The 10,000-nt window shown below is 38.7% G+C and overlaps 1 protein-coding gene across 2 annotated transcripts in view; it reads left to right on the plus strand.

Moving 5' to 3' along the window:
- LOC138055266 (uncharacterized) overlaps positions 1 to 10,000 on the plus strand; it is a 30,792-nt gene that overhangs the window by 14,017 nt on the left and 6,775 nt on the right. The gene's annotated exons all lie outside the window — the stretch shown is intronic.

Genomic DNA, 10,000 nt, shown 5'->3' on the forward strand with positions numbered 1-10,000 from the left:
TTCTCGCAGCTCTACAATGCAGTGCTTCTAATGCCTTAAAACCTTCCTTATTTGTGAGACCTCCCCATACTGATATACCATATACGATCGACGGCATAATAACTCTAAAATACAAGTCTAATAACATATTCTTTGGAAGAAATCTGCTACGTTTTAACACGTTTAACTTATCAACAAAGCCTTTTTTAACAACACTAGCATGTTTAGACCAGTTTAGTTGATCATCTATCAATACGCCTAATAGACGAGAGTGTGTAACCCATTTGATGGTGTGCTGGGCCAACGTTAACTCTTTCAATGGGCCAGTGAATCTTCCACGATGGAGGATCATTGCTTCGCATTTCTTTGGATGAGGCACAAGGGAGTTTGTTTTGCACCAGTATAGAAGCTCTTCTAAAGCTTTGTTAAGTTCAGAAATTACTGCGTCGATAGAATCGCCAATGCAATATAGGGTAGTATCATCAGCACACATGTAGGTTGTCGCAGTGGTTATAGCTTCAGCTAAATCACTTGTGTAAAGAGAAAATAAGGTCGGTCCTAGAACGGAGCCCTGCGGTATTCCACATTTAACAGTGTTAAGATCTGATGCTATACCAGTTAGGACAGTATATTGTTTTCTATTGTCAAGGTAACTACGCAGCCAGTCGAGTAGCACTCCATTAATTACAAAATCATTTTCTAATTTACGTAATAGCACATTATGGGAGACACAGTCGAACGCTTTCTGGAAATCTACCAACACCGTTAAACCAACAACTTTATTTGAATCAATGGCACTCCTCCAAATCTCTGTCATATGTACTAGCAACAGCTCTGTAGAATATCCTCTCCTGTAAGCCCATTGTTTGTCTGTAATTAATTTATTTTCAATAAACGCTTGGTGAATGATAGAATTAAAACAGGATTGACTCTGGCAGTCTTCCAATGGCTAAAGCCGTAGCCATCTTTCAAACTCATATTGTAAAGGAGGATCAACGGGATTAGCAATGCATCTCCAGCTTCCTTGACTATTTTCGGTGATATGTCGTCGGGCCCTGTCGCTTTATTTGTTTTGAGATTAGCTACTTTTTTCTATATGGCCAATGGCTATAGTGCAATGTTATTGACACAAGGAACAATCTTAGTTGACGTGGCCAAGCCAGATAGATATTGGGGCTGGAAACTGCCAGCCAGTTTCTCTCGGATGTTAGAGAAGAAATTATTGACTAGGGTTTATTTTTTTTTACTCATCAACTGTAAGCGATCCATCCTCTCTTTTCAATGGACCTATCGCTTTCCTTAATTTAGGGTTATTCGCCTTTGAAAGCAGGTTCTAATACTCTGCAGTGGTTTTAACATCAGCTAATAGATCTTTAAAGTGCTTAGCCTTGGCTCTGCGTATATCAGCTGTGATTTCATTTCTAAGTTTCTTATATGCAGCCCATTTGCTAGGATCCTTTGTCCGGTTTGCCTCTTTGAATAATTTAAATCTGCGATTCATTTTGTGCCTAATTGTGTTATTAATCCACGGAGCAGACATACTTCTCACTTTCACATCCTTGAACGGAGCGCATCGTCTTTGTGATAAAAAATTTCCAAGATATGAAAAGGAATCTTTTTAATATCAGCCTTAAAATTCGCTGCATTAAAATTTTTAAAGTTCTTGTATCTAGGTTTTCCGTGTCCCATGCAGTAATAAAAATTGGTTCGCCTCATTTCTCCGAATCGACAATAATCAACGAGATCACAAGTGTTTTCCTGAGGGATAGCCACTGTTCAATTTCTGGCGATATTTGTTATGGAGTTTGATTTGCAAAACAAAATGAAAGATATTGCTTTAAAAAATTCCCATTAAGCTGAAGAAAATCAATTAACGCGTGATATTTTATGGAACGCCATAGCTCCCTTATGATACCTTGCATTATTACATCCGGTGCAATTTTCATCATACGCGGTGCTTATTTCATTATGTGGTGCTTATTCCTTAATATTCGGTGCCTAATGTAAGTTATTCTATGGAGTGCTTTCATCGTGATATGCGGTGCTTACGGCTTCATAATCGGTGCATGTTTTATCATGTTTGATGCTTGTTTCATTATATGTGGTGCTTATTTCATTACATCATCATGATGATTCAGCTTCTGTACATTGGGTGTGTGTTTCTTTATATTCAATGCTAATGTGTTTCATTATATTCAATGCCAATGTGTGTTTTATTATGTTCATTATATTCAATTTTCCTTATATGCCGTGTTTTATTTATTCGGGTTCCTATTTCTATGTATGCGGTGCCTCCTTCATTATATAGGCGGTACTTCATGCGCTCGGTGTAAACTTCGTTATATTCGGTGCTTTCATCATTATCATTTTCGGTGAGCTAGTATTTTTGGTCATGGGCCTTATAAAAGAAGCATGCTCCTAGCGTGTTTCGCATTCAAGATGGTGGCGTAGTCTCGTCAATACGTTGGTTTCGAATTGTGCAGCAACAAAAGAACAGAGTCGAGATTCAGGGGAATAATTAGCATTTTGTTTTGTTCAAAACAAATGAAAATGCAAATTATCCCCCTGAACCTTGATTCTGTTATTTTGTTACTGCATAATTCGAAACCAACCTATCACGAAATGTCATGGCGTGATTGAAGTGCTCTCTCGCGATAATGGAATTGATTTTAAACAAGTTGAGCCTGGGAATCCTGATAGAAAGATTCCAAGCTGAAAGAATTTACCAGGGGCTCGTTTTTTCAATCTCGGAAGGTAACCTAACTTCACTCGGCATTTCTACAATCGGGGCCCGAGGAAAGGAGGGGGAAGGGGGGGGGGGGGGGGGGGGGGTTAGGGTCGAATGTTGGTTAGGTATCCGTCGACACTCGGCCGATACCTTATCGATACTTCACCGATAGTCCACCGATGCCTTATTGATACTCAGTCGATACTCAGTCGATACTCGGTCAATATCTTGTTTACTGGAGGTAGTGTTGGCCGACACTTTGGACCGATACTCGACCGATACGCAGTCGATACGTCGGTCGTGTATACACGAAAGTGTGATTTTTTTTTTTTCTGATCTGACAAAAACGACTTCCGCTTTAAAAAGACAGTATAACGGGAACGCTATTTCTTTTAACGTAGCTTGCAGCAGTTTCTAGCATTTTTCATTACTTCTTCTTTGATAGATAGATACTACCACCGCTTTTCATCAGATGCTAAAATAAGGGCATCAAATAAATGCCCAGTCAATGATGAACAAGTTATGACCATTTTCGTGACTTTAAAAGTTACCATAGCGACGGTGTAACCTGTTTACAACACCCTTAATCTAAGCTTTAAGTAATTACAACTCCAAAACGCCCGTTTGGACGACCGCCATGTTGTAATCAGCATATGCAGATTAATTTTTTTCAGAGAGTCTTGAATAATGGGGAGAGGGTTCACTGAGTCACCATAAATTCTCTTAAATCTAAAGTGGCTCTGAACTCCCTTCCACACTTTTTTTAACTTGGCAAAAGGCAGCATTTAAATTGCTAATCATAATTCGATAATAAAAGGATCACCGAACTTGTTTTAAACCTAATTAAAACTAACGGTGTTTTTATTAGACTATACTATTGTTATGGAAACCTTTAAGCGTAAAAAAAAAAAATGCAATTATTTGTGACCCTATAATTAGACATTTCTTTGATGCCACTATTATATCATCAACTGAAAAGTTCAGTAGTATAGAAGTGCTGACAAATGCTCAAGACCGTTGTGAGCCACTTTAAGGGCGTTAGGAAAATTTCAGTCCTATCCGTAATTATTTATTTCGCAGCGTAGAAACTGTCATCGGGAAAGAAAGGCAGAAGTTTTATTTCTTCCTTATATCTTTTTAACACCACGCGGTAATCTGATAAGGTAGCTCGACAGCGTTGCTCGATAAGCATCACTGATGGCTTCCCTTGACGGCTCCCTTGACACTCTCTTTCCATCCCAATAACATTGATGAACTTTTCCCGGTGGATAATGCTTAACTCGCAAATGCCAGTGAAGTCCCGTAGGGTGTTCCTGGCCACACCATAGATCTTCATGGCCTGAGCTAATGAACACTTTCTGTTGTTCATCACCTCTAGGACACCTTCATAACGGGTATGGATCCTCTCTAGATCCAGGCCAGTCACCGTAAGGTATAACATAAAGTATCAATTAAGCTGTAACTCAAATAACATAATTTCAACCCAGTGGTTGTAATTGCTTCTAATATCACACAAAGCATAAATGAAGAGCCGTACCTTAATGTGAATAGGAGGTTATTCTATGAGCTTTATGTCTTAAACTGATGAACACTCAATAGCTATCGTTTTTACAAGAGGAAATTAAAAACATTGGCTCTTACAAAATTGAAGCTCATGCATTCCTGGCCATCCACTCAGTTGAAGACTATTTTGTTAGAAGCACAAACCAAAATATAGAACGAAGGAAGTTGATTGAAACCACTTGATTGATTGATCCGCAACCCCAAAAATGACTCTGACACCTGCGTGTTAGGAAGAGGATGATATTGGCTATCAAAGAGCGCAAAATGTCTGTGTTGCAAAAACGCTAACGAGCCCATACATTATTTGTAACCTTTTGACTTTTTAAACCCACGTCACACAAAAAGTAATATATCTGGCCACGTGGGTTCCAAATTCTAGTGACACGGGTAGTTAATCGTGCCATACCCTTTCAATAATTTTGTAGCACGATCGGAGACTGTAGCCTGTATGCTAACGAGGCAAATATTGCAAACAGAGATTTACCTACTTACTACCTTCATTTCCACTGGTATATACGCAGCTATAAGAGAGCCATAACTTAAGGCACGAACTTCTGTACCTTTTCCCCATTGTTTGTCTCGCCACCATAGGTGTCATCAGCCTCTCCCTTCTTTAAACTCCCTAACTTCCATTTGTTCTTTCCCTCTGTCCTTTTCTCCTTGTCCGTCTTGAGTGCGTTTCTCAAATTTGTATCCCTCTATTCCACCTACAAGATAAATTTGTTCCGGCGGGTTAGACAAAATAGGCTTCTGCTCATGAAGTAGTTTTTCGGAAGGTCGAAAAGATGAGAAGAGCATCTTGTCACTCTAATCCCATGTAATCCCAAAACAAACTTTCTCACCGAAAAATTGTACAGGACAAAGTAAAAACGGTTCTTTACTGGTTCGCGTCCAATTTCCTGTCGGCTAAACCACCGCACAAGGCGTTCAGCTAGTTGGGGCGTAATGCGCTTCTGCCCTATTTATTTGTGTGCTATTTTTCACTCGGCGCCCCAACTAATGGAACACCTTGTTCTAACTTGTTCTGGCTAATTGATTCGTTTCATTTCGGTTTTATTTTATCACTCGTTTTTTATTCTTTTCATTTTAGCGTTCACTTTAAGGGTAAAATCTATTGTAATTAATGAGTAAGCATTTGGCTTTTAAAAATGACAAAACTGTGGATACAGTGTGGCCCAGTGGTTAGGGCGCTTGCCTTGAGATCCGGAGATCCCGGGTTCAAGACCCACTCTGACCACTCGCTGAATTTGTTCCTGGTAGTCCCTGGTTCAACTTCCCAGCTGCACTTGTAAATAGCCAACTGGTTTGCCTCCGGCCAGTTGGGATTCTTAACAGTTGTTGTTGTTGTGTTCTGTTGTTTCGTTGATTGTTTCATTGGCCCTGAAAAGCCCCTATGGGGAGCGGTCAATTAAGTATGTATGTATGTATGTATGTATGTATGATGTACGGTAAGCTTTGGTTTCCGTTACCATTGAGTATTGAAACTTGTAAGTGTTTCCGGAGAGCACTTGCGGACAACTTAGGTAAAATTAGGTGGGTTTCATCATTCTGTTGCAAACATAAGTGCGACCTTCTTTTTTAAGACGAACAGCTTGACCAACAATATAAACGACAACGAAGAAGCATTTGCCCTACGATTGATCCGCGTGGCATGTTAGATACATTAATGTCTCTTTCAGTGAAAACTATCCACTAAGGTGCAGTATTGCGGTTTATCAAAATACCTTGATAGGATGTTATTTGTTTGAGACTTGATATTTGGATATTTTATTGATATTTGGGTGATAATAGAATGATAATATCGAGGAATCATTTTCATCATAATGTGCATGTCAAATATTAAACTATCATTATCATTTGAGATTATCATGATAGTTGCTCAATAATTTTCGCTTGCAAATTCTGTAATTGTCGCCATCAAATCTTTAATTTGAAAAAGTGGTAAATTGAGATATCCAAGTATCACTCTCAAATCTTGAGAATAGCATGGAAAAATATATTTCTGAATAGCAAGCTATATCATGTATCACTCTCATTCTCAAATCATGTCTTACGCAAGTGATTTTATCATGTAACAAAGAAGAACAGACACTGACAGTGATTGTTTGATATATCATGATAATATCAAAATTCTCTAATAAAGCTGGAGAATACCACAATTGATCACTCTATTACCGGGTAGAAGAAAACCTTACTTAATAAAAATGTTGTGATAATATCATGATTTATCACTATATCACAGGGGGAAGAAGAAATTCTTACTTAATTAAATATTCTGATAATATCATGATTTATCACTATATCACAGGGGGAAGAAGAAATTCTTACTTAATTAAATATTCTGATAATATCATGATTTATCACTATATCACAGGGGAAGAAGAAATTCTTACTTAATAAATATTCTGATAATATCATGATTTATCACTATATCACAGAGGAAAGAAGAAGTTCATACTTAATTAAATATTCTGATAATATCATGATTTATCACTATATCACAGGAGGAAGAAGAAAATCTTCCTTAATTAAATATTCTGATAATATCATAATAAATTATGCTTATATGATAAAAACCTAATGCGGAATATCAAAAATCAGTCCCTTATAAAACCATTGATTAATCATGATATTATCAACATTGCTTACAAGAAACATACAAGATATTTCTTGATATATCATAAGTGATAATTAGTCATGATATAGTGATAAACCGCAATGCTGCACCTCTCTCAAACTATCGCATATCAAGTACGACTACTTTTTAGGACTGGGACAAGGTCAAAAACAGACCGAGACATTTAAACAGGTGGTCGTACTGCCCAGGCCAAGGGGCAGAACAATCCAAGACAAATCGCATATCTATGAACCTTTTGACTCCAGATAACAATGCGTTTTTGATTGGCCATTGTGTTTTTCTCTGAGAGTTAGCCCCGAATCGAACTGGACTACAACATTTCAATGCTACGGGATAACTTTGCAGAAATTTGGCATCGCACTAGGGCGCTAGTAGTATGTGCAAAGGTATTGACCTTTTGCTACTTTTCGTCGTATGTGTTTGGGTAGGCCTTTCATACGAATGAAAGCGGTCTTTGGACGAAACCTCGGAGCTAGTGTGAAAACGGAGAGTGGGACGTGGAAGAGACTTGCGCGCAACCCAAATTGTATGAAATTTTAATGTTGTGAAAGTCGAGTTTCACAAGAAATGACAAACTTTGGCGATTATCCGGGAAATTTCAGACGGTCCTAGCACCACCTTTGGTATGTTTAATTCTGGAGCGCCACTTTCAACACGTTCTCTTTTGCGGCTTTTGACTTCCGTACAAGGAACACTCCATACGTAAATCCATTACGTCAGTAGTGTTAGTTATACCCGTAACTGATGCATTTTATTCGCAGAAAAAAGCGAAATTAAATCGGGAATGATTTTTACCCTTTTGAAAACTTCAGTTAAGTGGGCTAAACCTTGTTTCTGAAGCAATAAGAACCATCAAAGCCGTCTTGACCTCCACGCCACAAGAGGCCGCCATCTTGAATGCGAAGAATCGAAAAGCACGCGTTTTCTTTTCTCGACAGATGGTCAAGGGGAATGTGATTTGTGCGCCTGGATTGTATGAAGCTGGGAGCATGCTCCCTTTGTAAGGCTGATGAGCAAAAATACTGGCTCACCGAGTATAATGATGAAAGCACCGAATATAACGAAGTTCCTACAGAACGCATGAAGTACCGCCTATAATGAAGAAGGCACTGCATACAAAGAAATAGGTACCGAATGAACAAAGTACCGTATATAATGATCAAAGCATTGAATATGATGAAACACACACCCAATGCAATGAAATAAGCACCACATGTACAAGGCGACCAATTTTCTGTACAAGGAACCCGCACTGGCGCCTAAAGAGCTGTGATTATCTCCGGACAGTGGCCCCTACGTCGCGGTAACTTAAGTCCCATTAGCTGACCTTAAAACAGTAGAATTATTTTTGTATTTAGCAAGAAGCTATACACGGTAGAATGTTTCACAAACCCGGCATATTTAAGAGTTAATACGATCGTTGTCTTGGCAGTTGTAGACTGGGTACAAGATGTGATTCCCGAAATGGAATGTAAACATTATGGGCTGCATTATGGGCTGCATTTGATAATAGTTACTTTATTTTAGAAGAACGGCTGTATAACTTATGTTCCATCGACTCGGCGTGCATGATATCTTATTTCGTCTTGAACCAGTAGCCTATGAGCTCCTCCTGCCTGAATCAAGCACCATTTTAGAAATGCTACAGCCACGCAGTAGTTCTCGTATACGTGTGCTCACGTCCTGCCAAAATCACTGAAATTATTAAGGTTTCCTTGGTTTTCACTGAGTAGAATTCGATGGCAGCGATGGAGTTGCAACAAGAACAGGTAAAAAATAGATCGTTTTCCTCCATAAGAAAACACATGTAAGCTTCTATTCTCAATAACAATTTGGAACCGTTTCTAAACAAATCCTTAAACAATGCGACTAAAACAAATGCTTCTTATATTTGGCATTTTTAAAAGACCGTAGTATTTCGATGTAAAGAATAAGCGACCCAATTCCAGAGACAGAATCTACTTGGTGCGTGAGTTCGAAGATTCAATACGGTGCCAGATATTCTTCGGAGCAATTCGGTTTTGTGATTTGATCGTTTGTTTGTCAAAATTTCTCCTGCAAATTGACCTTATATACAGCTGTAGATATGGGTATGTTTTGTTCGAGTGTGAAAACTTTTTTTTTTCGGGTGGGGGAAGGCCCGCCTCAATCCCCTTGCATCGTCGAAGCTCGTTTGTTCGGCGTTCGCTCGCACAAAACCGCCACCTTTAAATTATTGTTTCTTTAAACGGTTGTCATCCTCATTAGCGTTATTTTAGAGCAAAAATTCTTTTGAATTTTGTTCACGCTAACGAGGCTAGCCGTTGAGGATCATCAGCGCAAACAAATCAAAGACAAAAAAAAATATTGTAGTGGTCGCCATTTATGAACACCGAGTATGAGCCGCAAGTGTACATGTGCTGATTTTAAGAACGCTCCACAGTTATTGTCATTTTTACGTCATCGAGGGGGCTTCAGGTGCTCACTGGATCTCTTGGTCAATGGGCTGTTAAATTTCGGCTTTTGTTCGGGCGGCCGAATTGGTGTACGAATGTGCTCGAAACGGAAGCGCGAAGCGCACGTGTCACAGGCTCGAATCTACCCTTCTCTCTTATTCCATTATTTTAAGGGGTATTTCTGAATTTTCCATTGAGTTATCAAAATTAAAGTATCAAAAGTCGTAGTAGAATTTATCAATGAGACGTCTCACAGAGACTTCGATTTATTGTCATAATTGTTAAGAGTGATCAATGAGTCGATGCAACATCAAACATTATCAACTCTTGGCCATAACTCCATAACCAATGATTTTACTAATACTGTTAAGCATCTCTCATTAAATTATTTATGTACCTATTTTAGTTTTGAATAACATCTCTTGTAATTAGCTGCACAGTTAGCTAGCTACAGACACGTGCTATAATCCATGCTGCTCTAACATAAAAACCAGAATCGAGATTCATGAAACAGCTTTGTAGACCCCGAGAAAGAATTTGACAAAGAATTTTGAATGAGCAAGAGCATTGGTTGTGCGTAGGGTTTCTTTTAGGATGCAGTGATGTGAAAAATTAAAAAACTTAATTATCGTGGGCTACTGGAAATGTGGGTTAGGC

The sequence above is a fragment of the Montipora capricornis genome, chromosome 7 (assembly GCF_036669925.1).
Source record: "Montipora capricornis isolate CH-2021 chromosome 7, ASM3666992v2, whole genome shotgun sequence".
Taxonomy (NCBI): domain Eukaryota; kingdom Metazoa; phylum Cnidaria; class Anthozoa; order Scleractinia; family Acroporidae; genus Montipora; species Montipora capricornis.